This window comes from Botryllus schlosseri, chromosome 3 (assembly GCF_051294905.1).
Source record: "Botryllus schlosseri isolate E-star chromosome 3, Bs_hap1, whole genome shotgun sequence".
Classification (NCBI taxonomy): domain Eukaryota; kingdom Metazoa; phylum Chordata; class Ascidiacea; order Stolidobranchia; family Styelidae; genus Botryllus; species Botryllus schlosseri.
In genome coordinates this window covers 11,919,711-11,934,859 of record NC_137238.1, presented here as the reverse complement: position 1 = coordinate 11,934,859, position 15,149 = coordinate 11,919,711, and the positions used below count along the sequence as shown (strand labels likewise).

General features: G+C 39.6%; 3 long non-coding RNA genes across 3 annotated transcripts; all 3 read right to left on the bottom strand.

The window, feature by feature from the left end:
- Nucleotides 1–2,062: 2,062 nt before the first annotated feature.
- On the bottom strand, nucleotides 2,063–2,904 carry LOC145435784 (uncharacterized). The gene is made up of 2 exons (XR_013914019.1): nucleotides 2,810–2,904; nucleotides 2,063–2,318 (listed from the first exon to the last, which is right to left on the bottom strand). It is a non-coding gene; the product is annotated as an uncharacterized LOC145435784 (long non-coding RNA).
- Nucleotides 2,905–8,780: 5,876 nt separating this feature from the next.
- Nucleotides 8,781–9,363, bottom strand: LOC145435783 (uncharacterized). The gene is made up of 2 exons (XR_013914018.1): nucleotides 8,916–9,363; nucleotides 8,781–8,852 (listed from the first exon to the last, which is right to left on the bottom strand). It is a non-coding gene; the product is annotated as an uncharacterized LOC145435783 (long non-coding RNA).
- Nucleotides 9,364–12,901: 3,538 nt separating this feature from the next.
- Nucleotides 12,902–13,928, bottom strand: LOC145434932 (uncharacterized). The gene is made up of 2 exons (XR_013913640.1): nucleotides 13,594–13,928; nucleotides 12,902–13,534 (listed from the first exon to the last, which is right to left on the bottom strand). It is a non-coding gene; the product is annotated as an uncharacterized LOC145434932 (long non-coding RNA).
- Nucleotides 13,929–15,149: the final 1,221 nt, after the last annotated feature.

Below are 15,149 nucleotides of genomic sequence, written 5' to 3'. Positions count from 1 at the left end.
CGGAACCACGCAACCCGGTATCTAAATCATATTCAGCGACGCTTTCGTTAAAGCATATTTGGCACTCCACATCTACTGTTCGCGAAGCGCGACGAAAATTCTGAGTATTACATGACTTTTATGAAAATTAAATGTTGGTACTATACATGAAAACAGCCCGAAATTCCTTAGGCTATCTTTCTTATTGGGGGATTAAACTACTTCTACTTGACAAACTGAAAATAGCGAAAAGTAAGTAGGTAGTTCACAAAATCTTACGAAGTAAACGTAGAAGTAGCGAGAAAAAGATCTACTTGAGTAAGTACCAGATAGAGGAAAACTAATTGAGTACTTCAAAAAAGTAGAAGTACTGCGTTACTGACCACCTCTGATAATGAATGTTATTTATTTCTCGGAAGCAAGTCATTATCAAAACATATTGATCAAAATTATTGCAGAGCAATACCGATTTTGCGTAAATTCCGTTATGCTTTGACTACGTTACTGGGGATTAATATTATGTTGATCGTGCGAAATGTGCGTAGAATTTTAATATATCATCAAAAAACACCGAATTTGTCCCTATCGTTATAACGTTGTGGATCGCGTACCTGCAGCGAAAGTGTTTGTTTAATTATAGCGCCGAGAATCGCGCGCCTGCGGCTAGTCCGTTGGCATTTTAGTACTGATTTAACTACCCTTATACTCGACATGAAAAAATTATGCAGGCAGAATGAAGTCCTATTCAGTTATACTGCGAGCTGATAATAAGTGTTAAAATGTGGAGACCTCGGAAATCAAAACCGCGATCTGTCTGCACTCAAAATCGCATTTTATATTAATTAATTAGTGATGATATTGCTGCCCAATCACTAGGATATATCATCATAAAAACCGCGCCTACTTCAACGTTGATGGGTGCTATCTGGGAGCTCATATTATCCGCGAAGATACAAAGTCCTAAATACACATATTGATAGAATACCTGGCGAATATAGTCTTGCATAGACATCATAGTTTTCGAAATTTATGTATAGTCTGAATGTTATTTATATCCAGAAAGCAAGTTATTATCAAGTTTCGGAATTTAATCATCTAACGCAGGGGTTCTCAACTTCCGTTGTATAACGGGCCGCATTTGAACAGCCAAAGACGCCGCGGGCCGCAGAACATTATTACCACGTATTTATAGGCTACCATTATATTAAGGCTACTGTCGCCTATTTACCAGTCGTATACGGGCATTTAGTACATTTTTATGCATCATGAAGCATTAATGGACAGTGTTCGTAAGTTTACAGTTGCTGTTTCTTGTAAGAATATCTATCTTCCAGCGGCGCAAGCAAAACCCTTCATGGAGCGTGCATTTCATTCGTGGTCGGCATATGCACCTTCAACCCTTTCCAACAGAGAACCGACCTTTCTGTTTCAATGCGTGAGCGAGCAAGCATAAGATTATGGTAACTTTTTCTTCACAGAGGCACTTATCACTTTGAGCTCTCAGTGATATGGGAACAAGTCTGGCGTTCGGGGTGATTTCTGAGCAAAAAAATCGACGTTCTTCTTTCCTTCCATGGATGGAGCCCTGCATCAATAGTTACAAAAGTTAGCTTGTTCAAGTTGATATTTCTTCGCGGGTCCCCTCTTCACATTTTCCTTGCCAGCGTTTCCTCTGCAAATCTGTCCACTCTGATAAAATGCACCGAGATAATTAGCTATGTAATTCTGTGTAGTCGGTAGATTCGTCCAATGCTAGGCGGCTAAAGTAGTCTACACTGTAAAAAATAAAAACCTCGATTTACCGCGAAATGTTTGGAAGCACGGTAGCCAGACATTTCGTGGTTATCTAACATTACCGTTAGTCAATGTAAATTTAACTTACACTCGTCCGGTAATCTCACTTTACACGCCAGACTGTAATGTTACAGTCACCTCCGGTATATCTAATCTACATGTTCTCCTGTATATTTGCGATCGAGACTGTCATTTTACCATCTACCTACCTACATGCTGTCCCTGTAAATCAGGTTACATACCAGCTTGTAAATTCACGTACATCCATACCTATCGCAAAGCAACCCGATGCAAAAATATCGCAACATTTTCTTCACATTTCCAAAACGACATTGGAACAAACTGTATATTCATTCATGATATCACGATGAAGTGGTTATCGATGGAAAAATATTGCTGCTTGAGGTCTAATTCTTCTTTAGGAGACATGCAGTAACACGAGTGGTCTCAAGAAAACGTGAATTAATTCCACCACCGGCCAAACTTCCAATTGTTTCTTTTTCTCGTTCTCATTCCTTCTGTGTAAGTAGTATCTTGCAGTTCCACTAAAAAGAATTCATGCGTAAGTCGCTATATAAAGCAAAGTTCCTAACCTGGACACTGGACAGTGGACATGACATTATAAAGACTAAGACAAATAGGCTAACAAAAATATAACATGTTTTGAAATACCGGTACTGGTACATTGTGTGATGACGGCTCCGCCTTTTACATGACATAGCAGAGATTCATGACTTTATCTCTGTATTGAAGCAAAAAGTTCCTAATTTAAGGTGGCATGTGTGGCAAACAAATCCAGCAGCGGATGAAAACATATCTAATTATCTATGCTATGGCCCGAAAATGACATTACCAAGCCAACAGTTTCAACCCCTTCGCAGCGGAGTATGTGGTCACTATATAAGTCGACAAATATCCCAAAATAGAACAGAGAATGCGGCGAATGAAATATATCAATCATGAAGTCTAAGTCATCGAGGGCTGGTGTGCAGAGTCAGATATTCACGGTAACAAATACTATGTAGTACTGTATTACCTTTTAAGATGCGTATTCCATTCAGCATTCCTAGGAATTTTTAACGATCGTGTCCACTTTCTTCAAGCACAACAAGCTTCGCTCCACCCTTTGCTTTGCTCAAATCTCACTAATGGCCACTCGACACCAGAGATGGGCGGATTCCAGATTTTGGGAATCCGTATCCGTCCTGATCCGACAGTCAAATAGGATTTCGGAGTCCGACAGTTGAGCACCAAAATTAGGATCCGAAAAAATCCTGCTATTGCTTTAGTGCTATTTCACATTAAATATAGCCTGTAAAACAGATATGAATATTATAATCAACAAATTAGTATGAAGTAATGCCTTACAAGGGTTTATATGCTTTACAAGGGTTTATTTATATCACATTTCGAATCAATAATGTTAGGTACGGTATATATCTTGAATATAAATGCTAGTAGTAGTAACTAGGCAGGGGAAATGAGCTAAAAAGACTGTGAGAACAGAGAAAGCAATATTAGTTGCTATACGGAGAAGGTAAACATAGTAACCCAGGCATGCCATGATGCCAACAACAAAATAAGTTATTGTGCATTGTGACTTGGCCAAGACAACTAGGCCAATAGTACTACTGAAGAATGGAGCTAAATTTTCACAGAACAGACATGTATCAAATAAAATGGATGAATCAATCTAAATGATCACTTGAGTTGATAGAGCAGCAATGAATAGGAAATATATATAATATTATATAGTCAGCATGATGATGTGCACAATCAATCAGAGAGTACCGGTGGTACTTCAGTTCTAGTGTGTTTCCGAAATCATAAACATGACCAATTGACCATGCCAGCATATATTCATACATTACCACACCACACAATCATTCCGAATGACATCAGAAATCAGAATCACCATGAGTTACCTCTGCATTCTGCAACAACACCGATACCTCGCTTTTCTGTCCTCCTGACAACTGGTATCAGGTACCCTAATGGCTGATGAACAGGAAGTATAAGAATCAACATCTAAGGAACAACTGAATTCGAAAACAAACACTTCTGCAGCTCGCTTGCTGGAGCCTGCCTTCGTCCTCAATCCTCATCTCATCCAGTAGTAATCTTATCATTGCAGATTTCAACGACGTGACCGGTAGCAGCGGTTTCAACGTTATCATTTATTGTCGGAACCAGCCTGGGCTTGATCCATAGCAATGAAATAATATCGAAGCAGCTTTTTCCTTGAATATAAGATATCTTGAACCTTCATCACCAAATATTTTTTATGAATATCAAATCCTGTTTAAATCCGGCTCATAAGGCAGTTTCAGAATCCGGCTCCGATCGGGCCACAGTAAAATTCATCAAAATCCTGCTCCGGCTCCTGAACCGGACTCTGGCCATCTCTGCGTCGACACTCGAACGATTTCGAAATAAATGGTATTCATCCGCTAACTCATTACACCAATAATATTTACTGGCCACGTTATAATGTTTGATCTGGGTCGTTTTTTCCATACAGAAACATTTATCATTGCATGTAGTCCCCTTTTTCATCTAATTTCGTATAAATTGATATATATTCCATGTGTTGTTCACTACTTAATGTACTTACCTAACCAGACGCTGGTTGTGATGTCACAGTTGTGCGTTGATTGTTTACTACGAATCTCAGAAAAAGCAGTCACCTGTAACCAAGCGGTGCGCATCTCGTATTCCCAATGTTGTCTCCAGCGGAGACAATTGAAGCGTAGCCATTTTGTCTCCTTGGCTACCTAGTCGTCGGAAATTTTACCTGGGCGCTTATGCGTTTACGCATTGTACCTTCATAAAACTGACTAATAATCAGGAACTGTTAGTTATCAGCCGTCCATCTGTTGATATTGCGTTTATACTAAACCATTTATTCCTATAACTTACAGATTATAACATCGGGGGATTGTGGGAATAGAATAAGTACGATATAGGAACAGGAGATAACTCAGATCTCAGAACAGGAAGCAGTTAGCTATAGAAGTAAGATTCACAACTCTGAACTAATATCACTGATCACTAGGTGATCCTTCTAAATTTTTCATCCATATGCATTTTCACATCCACGTACAGGTGATTTCAAGATGTCAGGGGGGATCAGTCGGTCAGATGTGCTGTGCTTATTTATAAGTTACAAGCTTATGGCTGTACAAAACGTTTGAAGGCAGTATCGAGTTTGTCAGGAGTTATAGCGAGGGTAGTGAGGATGAGGAAACACAGTTTAAGCGGCGATATCCACTTCCTTTTCATCTGTGGGATTTTGGCATTTATAAAGGAGACAATTTTTCATCCAACACTTTGCTTGAAGCCAGCTTGACACTTTTATAAATTTTCTATTTACAGATACATGAACAGATGATTGTATTATGAATTAGTTTGCAGCTGAAGGAATGCCTAAGAACACCTGATTATTACTATGGTATGTGTTCAGTCTCCCTGGAAGCAATGATGTTCTAAAGAACGAATGGATTAGAGACATCAAGAGAGAAAATTGGAAGCCCTCAAAATATTAAAGGATCTGCTCCAAAAAATGAAAAGAGCTCTCAAACAATGGAAAGAGCAAGAAAGGCCGCGGAATAGAGACTAACATCGAAAGGAACTGTGACATCGAGCACTAGGCCAAGGTGGATGCCAGTTTGAGAAACTGTAACTGGTCGTTCGGCATGCTCCTATCTGTGTGTGTCTTTTTCAGATGAAAATATAATCTGACGATTTTTGATTATTTGCACCAGCGGCCTGACTTTTCCGTGCTTAGTACCAATTTGGTTGAAAAGCTGACACAGACCCAATGAAATCGTCTCGAGACCCTTACTTAAATAGGGGGTGGAATTTCTACGGAAATCATTTATATATAATTATACATACATACATCTAGCTAAAAATCGCCAAAAGAAATTACAATTGTAAAGAACTAGTTCCATATATTTTAACAGTTCTACCATAAAAATCTTAAAACCTCGTGAACCCAGTGTATCTTTCGATACAACCCTAAAGCCAGATTTCCCCCAAAAGATTTCAAAATCCCCCCCCCCCCCCGGAATCACTGAGTTAGATCTTAATTTTTGAAAAATTTCCAATTGAAAAGTTTGTTGCAGTTAATGTTTTGAGTTTAATCGCCTCAGTTTGTTGCATCTAATATTTCATCAAATTTGTTTTAAACGCATACTTTATCCGGCAAAAAGGATAGGTGACATTTCTACTTATATTGATCGCGAGCTCAAGCTCAAGTGCATTTCTGTTCATTTGGAATCACCCGACTGTTGATTATGCAGTATCCCTTACTCGACACCAACATAAAAATATATACGAGAAAATTTTCAAGATTTCAAAAAAATTGTCACTCATGACATAGCTATGGATGGATATGTACCGTTGCTGATATCTATACACGATCATAACCTTTTTCTTTCGATGCATCAGTGAAGATTAATATTAGCGATTTCCCAATGGCATCAGCCGTCAGCAACTACCTTCCGAATGACTTGGATAGTTCCCCATACTTTATGTTTACAAAAGTGGCAGGCACACTAGGCTGGTATTTCAGGACGACTCTATTTCAACATTCTTAATTGATGTATATATTTTTTCAATGTCGTGAATTGAAAATTGACCATGTTGACAATCGGCAACTATATCGACTCCACCAGGAATTATTTTATTATTTCAGTAGCATCAATGTCAACATGTTCCTTTCTTGGCTAGTTCTGTTTTAAATGCAAGTGTTCAGCAATGCATGATGCTCAAGCAATTACATGAATTAGTTTTGTTGTTCTGATTCTGATATTTTGCTTTTATAGGGTACCGTATTCAATGACAAGCCTATTTGGTCGTCTCAATCTGCAAGAAACTAATTATCCTTCTTTATTTCGGTGGCACAAAAGACTGGCATATTTCCGGCAACGTTAAAAACTATTTATGAATTTCCCTGGTTCCTGGCATATTTCCGGCAACGTTGAAAACTATTTATGAATTTCCAAGCTGAACCACCCAGCTGAACCATACTCTTTCTATGTGGATTGCTAAAATAAAAGTACCGTATATCACAATGATCTCGTTGATAATATTTCTGGTGTATAGAACCGTATAGTGCAATTACAGTTTAATAACCGTGGCAAAATCATGGACAGGGCAATTTAGGTTTAGATAACTTCATTGAGACATCGAGAGCAAACTTAGTGTTCCTGCTGTACTCGCAAGCTAACAACACCGAAGGCGATTAGCATCACTGCTACTCAAGACTGCTTCACGTTGAATTTGACGTAGTCAGAAGCGAATCGTTGAAATATTCGCGCCGGCATGTCGTTGCAATGCAGTATCCTTTGAATTTACACACGAGTCTTCGCCGTTTTACATCCATCTATGGTATGGGTACGGAAGTCGCAAATGCAATCCATGGCGTCATTCAAGGCTGACATACCTATTAGAAAGGGTATACTATAGTTTATGAAGATGGTCTGTGTTAGTTTTGTGATAAATCATACTTATTCCAGAAGAAAATCCCACGAAAAGCGTAAAAACACGGAGAATCCCAGTTGTTCACCATAAGCACCAGTGCGCAAGTAGGTAGCCAGAGCTGTTCTTCAATTTTCTCGGCCGTCACGGTAAGTTGCGCACTCCAGTGTTTATATAGCTCAGTGCCTGTAACCTATTACAGGCACTGAGCTATATAAACACTGGAGTGCGCTACTCGCGATTTTACGTTGTCACTAGAAACAGTTGCATTGTGGGGAATAGGCTGGACGATTTAGTACTGGAGCTTATGGAAAAACGTCCAGTTTTAAAATATATTTGATTCGTATTGGGTTTGTAGTATTTTATACGAATGGAGCTTTGAATGAATAATCATCGTAACATTCAGGATTTGTTTCAGCCCAATATCTCGTGTTTATATCTGTGTTATCTGTGTATTTCGACATGTCGAAGATATAAGTGGTTTCGATTGTTCGTGGTAAAATAAGGTTGTCTATGTGTCATCGTATGTATTTTTTTTGTGGTTATATTCCTGATGTAGATTGCTTTACTCGTTGTATCCAGCATATTTTACGTGTACAGAAATAACCAAGCTGTCAAAAGATGTATAATGCCAGTTCAGTTATCTTTCAGATATATGTATCTATAGGAAGTAAAAGCATCTACGATTGCCAGCTTGAAGTTATTATCGGAGCGTGCCTCAGAATTACCTATCCTGGATTCAAAATCTTCATACTGCAATGGAGCTGATGTGAATGCTGTAACTGCCCGCTACGTGGTGGCTGTGAATATTGCTGATGGAGAAAATTCAGCATCATGGGACATATCAAAAGGCACTGCTGAAATCAATTGAATGCCATTGTGGTTATTCTACGTATTTATTGGTTCAGCGTATTTAAATAAATCCAAAAAAGAGAAAGTAAAGATATGTCTGCTATGTGTAGCGATGGGGTAGTAATTTCTGTAGAAGTGACTGAATGAGTTCATTGAATGAGAGAAACAAGGAATGCATGGGTCCTTACTCAGATGTAGCTAGAATTGCCCAATTCACAGTGAAATTGAGGCTATGTTGGTTACAGCAATCTGTGCACTGTGGGAGTTGATAATAAATATTAATTTTATCGAATCAATACGGCACAAGATACAATCTAAATGGCGTACATGTATTTGATCATAATTACACCTATAGCTACCCATATACGTGTGTACATGAAGCTTGACTCGTTTTGCACTTACATGAAACCAGAAATTAGATTAGATTCAAAACCAACTGGAGATGTGAACATTTCAACTCAGTTTTTCTGCCCACGATACTTGCCTACCTACTAGATGAAGCACTCGAACCTGGCTTTAGATCAACCATTTCTGTGGTCACACGCGCTGTACTGCCTCGTCACACGAAATACCGCGCTGTACTGTCTCGTACAAAAATGCTGAACTTTCGTTTTCAGAAACACCAGCTTCGGTTATGAGAAACGAATTTTTCTATTAAAATAACAACATAAAAAAATAAAAACAGAAATAAATTAATTAATTGTGATCGACTTTACGTTGCCTTCGGCGTAATTAACGGTGATCTGAAAGTCAAATGTGGGATAAGTTAGGGCTTAATATCTGCGAACGAGGTATAATAAACGAACCGATTCTGATCTTAGTTCCAATTTAATGGAATTTCTTCTCTTCTTACGCAGCACAGGCACAGTCACATTCAAGGCCACCCCACTGCGGGGCACAAAATTGTATGCCTTAGTGGAATAATACTGAAGCGTCATTGCAAATGATTGCAGTTGAGTATTTGACTCCTCTTCCACCAGCTTGTAGCTTCATACGTTGCAAGAGCTCACTTGGTAGACCACTGAATTTTTGTGACACACGTATCGCTTATCAAATTGTTCTTCTTAAGAGATGCAATGACCTCATCCAGAGTTTTCACTTTTTTTTGCAGACGGTATGTTCTCATTCTGGCTGCAACCAACCTCTTTTTAATTTCTGCCACCCTACGGCGTTGCTGTTGAACGACTTTTCGAGGAGACGTGTGCGCACATTAGCTGTGGTCGTGAAGAACTACTTCAGGTTCCGCGGTTTGTGCTTCATTATGCCGTTTCTTATCTGGAACTGCAGAAGGTCTCACTCGTCGGTTGTTCGAAGCCTGAAATTTGTGAATTTTATGTTAACTAGGGCTAAAATAAAGGTATAGTAATTAGAACTAAAACTTCATAAATATATAGTCACTGTCTAGTGCAGCGGTTCTCAACTGGGGGTCCGCGAGACCTCTAAATTTTTAGTATGGTTGATATTCTAATTTTTATTTTATTTGGGAAAGCATGAGGCAGTTTCCACAACAACTGCTAAAACCTCATGACTCATATCATCGTAATAATCGTCTGGCATGAACTATCGAAGTGTGGAAATTCATTTTCATTGCCAATTTTCCATTAAACTGTTGATACAAACATATTGCTGTTTAGAGACGTTTTGTTGCGGTTTGTGGAAAAAATAAAAATATGGAGATAGTAACGTCAATCAGGGTGACTTCGTACTGTCTGCGAAACCTTCTCGATTTGAAGTTGTCAGTCTCATCAAATTAGTGAACAGTTGATTGAAATGAAAATTTCCGGATTATTTCCGTAATTTGTCCCAATGTAGGGATTGAAACCTCGCCACGAAATCCATTTTATCCTGTGATATACATAACCACTATTTGAACAGCGTCTTGGAGGTACAGAACTTTAAAGGTCAACTGCATCTAAAAAATGACTTCGTCTTATTTCGTACGTTATGGGGTTAGGAATATGAATATAATAATAAAAATTCAAATTACATGATAGTTTTCAAGTAATTTAAATTATAAATCGAAAAGCCGAAAAACGGATATGAAATCATTCAGCTATGAAATGACGCCATGTGAGTGACACGACAAAAGTCCTGGTATAGCTCAGTGTGGTAAACAGATAGTTATTCGTGTTGGGATTGATTTTGATACTGGATTTGATTGTGAATATGGAAGGTATGAAGAAGATGAGGCACGGAGGTACATCTTGTGTCGCGTATGGTCGCTCGAATACGCGATATTCGGTACCCAAAGTGTCTTTTCATCGCTGTCCAAACCCTATTGCTGGAGAGGATTATGAAGACTGTGAAAGTGATATCCAATCCCTGTCAAGATAGCTTCCACCCAACAGAGTTAGATGGCGAGTCAGAGTGAGTACTTGAACAGTGTAATCATATTTGTACCAAGTCTTCACCAAGATATTGATTTGCAGGCATTCAGATTCAGAGGAATGTCTGGAGAATAGCAAGATCCAGTTTGTGATTGTGGGCAGAAATAAAGCTGGTGAGCATTTTTCAACATTGTCCAATGTGTCAATCAGAGTCGGACGTGCAAGAGTCTGGTTTAGGTAGCACATTGAGAATCAAGCAAGACTGCAAAAACTGCTCATACTCCAGATTTTGATTTACGGGTAGTGTAGATGCCGTTACATCCTTTAAAGATGAAATAGCCTACTTCACTGTATCAAAAAGAAACAAACTGCTCCATTCAGCATATATACATGATACATATAGGCCTAAATTTAAGTTACAATGAATAGCATCTTTGATTCTGTTGTTTACCATTATGATCAGGGCTTTGGAGCCGGAGCCGGAGCCCGGAGCCGGAGCCCCGGAGCCGGGCATTTTCACCGGAGCTGGAGCCGGAGCTGGAGCTCTACATAAAATTCGGCCGGAGCCGGAGCCGGAGCTGGAGCCCGTTATTTGAGGAGTAGCTCCGGCTCCGACGTATTTCATAAGATGCTATTATATATGCAACAATCACATCTGCTGATTTATCATAATTGAACAGCAGGCCTGAATTTTAATGCTGTGTGCAGCAATGACATAGAGTAAAGTCCGTTCTAGTGCAACTATGATGTTATCGACAATTGACAAGTATTTATTATGACATCACAAGCCGGCAAGGCGGCACCTATGTCTTCGTTGCTACATCGGATGTTACTGACGGCTGACGGACTCTATATTACTATAGACGGGGCCTACGATATTCGTAGGCCCCGCTATAGATAACTAACCTATGGGTAGATTAGTATAATCTATATAGACCAGGAAGGGCACATGCAATTGACGAACGAGTGCGCGGTCCACTAGCCGCGCCAAGCGGGTAAAATTTACAGAGTTTATATATAAACTATAGGTCAATTATATTATTACTCGAGTATATTGCGGTCTACTGTATAGTATACCGCCTGCTAGACTCAGTTTGCAAGGACACGACTATTCAGCGTCTGACCACATCGATATCGAAGGTCTCCGATAATATGCGATAATCATTTTTTGCCTACATTTCACTGTCGACGATCTTTATGCCAGAGCAAACGCGAAAAGACTTTCTCCCGTAATTGCGAATACAGTTAGATTCAATAGGGTAAATTAGGCGTTTTTTTTTTCATTTTCAGTAGCGGTAGGCTACCAAGCAAGAAATCGTGTGACAATTAAACACGCGAAGCGTGAAGAAAATTTCACTACTATTTTAGTTTATTGTAATGTACCACGATTTACTGAAAATTTGACTGGACCCTGGACCTGCCAATGCGTCGTAACTGATATATTAGTCATCAACATCTCAAGTGTTGCAGCCAGACTTGTAATCTTTGGTTGGCATTGCAAGTTCACAATCTGAGCAATTCATTTTCGATAATATAATAGGAAATTACATCGCGGGCCACGCAAAACCCTCTCGCGGGCCACATTTGGCCCGCAGGTTGGCCACTCCTGATATAGACATGCCAATTCGATAATTTCGGGAGCCGGAGCCGGAGCTGGAGCCGGAGCAGTGGTAATAATGCGGCTCCGGAGCTGGAGCCGGAGCTAATGTATGAAAGAAGAAAGCTCCGGAGCCGGAGCTGGAGCAGTTTAAATTTACGGCTGCTCCAAAGCCCTGATTATGATAATCCATTTTCAGATTCATTGGCATATGACAGGATTTGCGATATTCTCCACTCAACGCGAATGAAAAATGACATACGCCATCTATCGCCGAATGGAAACACTGCTGTAAGTGAATCATTCAATGCCCTCCTCAATCATTTCTGCCCAAAGTTATATCACTACAACCATATTTCAGTCAAAAAAGCCAGGTAGGTACCTTGCAGTTTCTCGCCTATTCAAAACAACCTATATAAGATTTTGGCATAATTACTATGCATTTTTTGTAGGATGCAGTTGGCAATCCTTCATTTCAATGAAAATTGCTCGAAAACTCAGAAAATGTCGAAAGAAGGAGCACCGCGGTCAAATACCCGAAACGTACAAAAATGGGGAATGTTCTGTCCACAAGATACTTGACACAAGATACTTGAAAATTCAACATTTGGTAACTGCCTTTGATCTGACTGCATCATAAGATTTCGTCATATTGTTATGCATGTTCTAGAATACTGCAATGAGCTTGTCGAAGAAGTTCAAGCACTCATCAGAACTGGACCAGAAACTGTTGAGTTGAGCGACTGTGCTGAGACCGTTTCACCTCCTCTGACTAGCAGCATAATCAAAATTAGAGAGGAAGCGAAGCTATCGCCCGACATAAAACCCGATATGCTTTTCTGCCTGACACAGTAGCTATTTTGGTCGATTAGTTGTATGCGTTTATTATTTGGAATACAACTGTACAGTGTACATTTACAATGTGGCGTTACTGAACTGGAATCCTTTGTAAGAATTTGACGTAAATTTTGTTCGGACAGCAGTAACGACGCATGCAGGCAGGATTTTCCGCTGGTTTTTGCCACAGAATCTCCATACCCAGCGAACACAATTTCTGTAGGCAGTATGTTTCAACTTCCTGAAAAGTGAAAACAGGTGTATTAGTGCGAGAAAAGTATTTGGCAACCGGATCAGAGACTCATCCCATATTCATGCATCGAACTCGATGTTATTATTCTGCGGCCATATTCCTGTCGATATCCATAGTAGGACATCTCCAATACGTCAACGTCCAGACACACTGAATTGAATCCTGGCAATTCTGTGATACACTTCAATTCTGTCAGTAACTCTCGGAACCTCCTTACAGCACAAACTTATCAAGATGTCAGATATCAAGATACATGACTGAAACGAGCTATTACACTACAGACTATATATACAACTGTATTTCATGTAGTCTCGACGAGCGGCTTGCGCTGGGCAAGCTATAGGCTGATCATGACCCATCATCATGAATCTGCAAGGGGTTCCACTGACGTGGGATCGAGCGCATCAACACCTGAACCAATCCGACATTTAAACGGTAATTTTGTAAGCATGTGAAAAAATGATACTCACATTCGACATCCGAGTACTCGGACTCAGTCTCAATATCACTTGGCAAATCCGTTACAATGGAAACCTCGGCCATAACTGACTAGAATAAAAACTGCGAGAACACAAACAGCCGCTGTGACCGGTGTTGATAATATGTGTCACTCACTTGACGTCACAATGCACATTCTGCTTTTTCTGTAAACATGCCAATATTGGAACTTTCAGTCAAAATTACGGCAATTTCCGATTGAGTTGAAACACGGAAAGTCGGTAATTTCGTTATGAAAAAAAATTCTGAACATGATTCCGCAAAGTTGTTATGAAGATGCAGTTGACCTTTAATATACAATTGAATAGTATATTCATATTGAAATAAACCCGAATATTTTTGGCTGACACCCGTCATAAATTAGACAATGATATAGCCTACCTGCTCCTAAAGCTCGGCTATCAGATTTGGCGCATTCTTATTGCGGATGCCCTATCGACAAGGCTGGTTTTTTGATGAACAAGGAGTGTTTCGTTGCTCAAACCCTGAAATTTATATCACCAGTTATATTGGTATGCGGCCTTGTCTTGTTAATGTTCAATTGTTCATGGTCGAAAATGTTTGCTCGTAAATATATATGTAAACCCGAACAGAACAAATGGTTTCATGACAGTCTTTCTCAGGTTGGCAAACTTGGATCCATTCTTTGGCGCATAAAATTTGTCTATACTTTTAGATTAGGATTTTACCTTGACGGCAGAAACTCTCTGCGGGCCGGTCAAAATGCCTATTCATTAATGCTGTGGCTTATCTGGACATTGATTGAATGTGATGGTCAGGAGATATTAAAAATAGAAACTGATTCTTCAAAGATAGTCTTGCTGCCCTGCATATTCTGCCATTCACTCACCGGTGAAATGTTCTTGGATGCCGACGCTTTACCAAAGACTCTTCATCGCTACTACCATCGCTATTACTTCTCATATATGACTCCGTGGATATCTTTTTCTGCCTTTTACTGCACCCATAGGCGCAACAAACACTACCACCAAAACGAGATGTCTTCGACATGTCAAAATACACAGATAACACAGATATAAACACGAGATATTGGGCTGAAACAAATCCTGAATGTTACGATGATTATTCATTCAAAGCTCCATTCGTATAAAATACTACAAACCCAATACGAATCAAATATATTTTAAAACTGGACGTTTTTCCATAAGCGCCTGTACTAAGTCGTCCAGCCTATTCCCCACAATGCAACTGTAACATGGTGACAACGCAAATTTGCTTAGCCGGAGATGGCAGTAGTTCGGGGCTTGATTACAGGTCGCCTTGTCCGCCATTAACAAATGGTCAGCTGAGCATACGGTGCTGATATTTCTAGTTTCCCCGAGCAATATTACACATCCTGAACTAATTTTCTAACTTATCAGCCTTATCCGTGACAACGAATGTAACCAGCGAGACTGGCCGTACAGCCATTGCCTTATAATATAATATGGCTACGGTGTACCACATTAGCTACGATTGTCAGTTATTTCTTGTACCCTACTAAGCTTAAATTGATACTAGGGCCAAC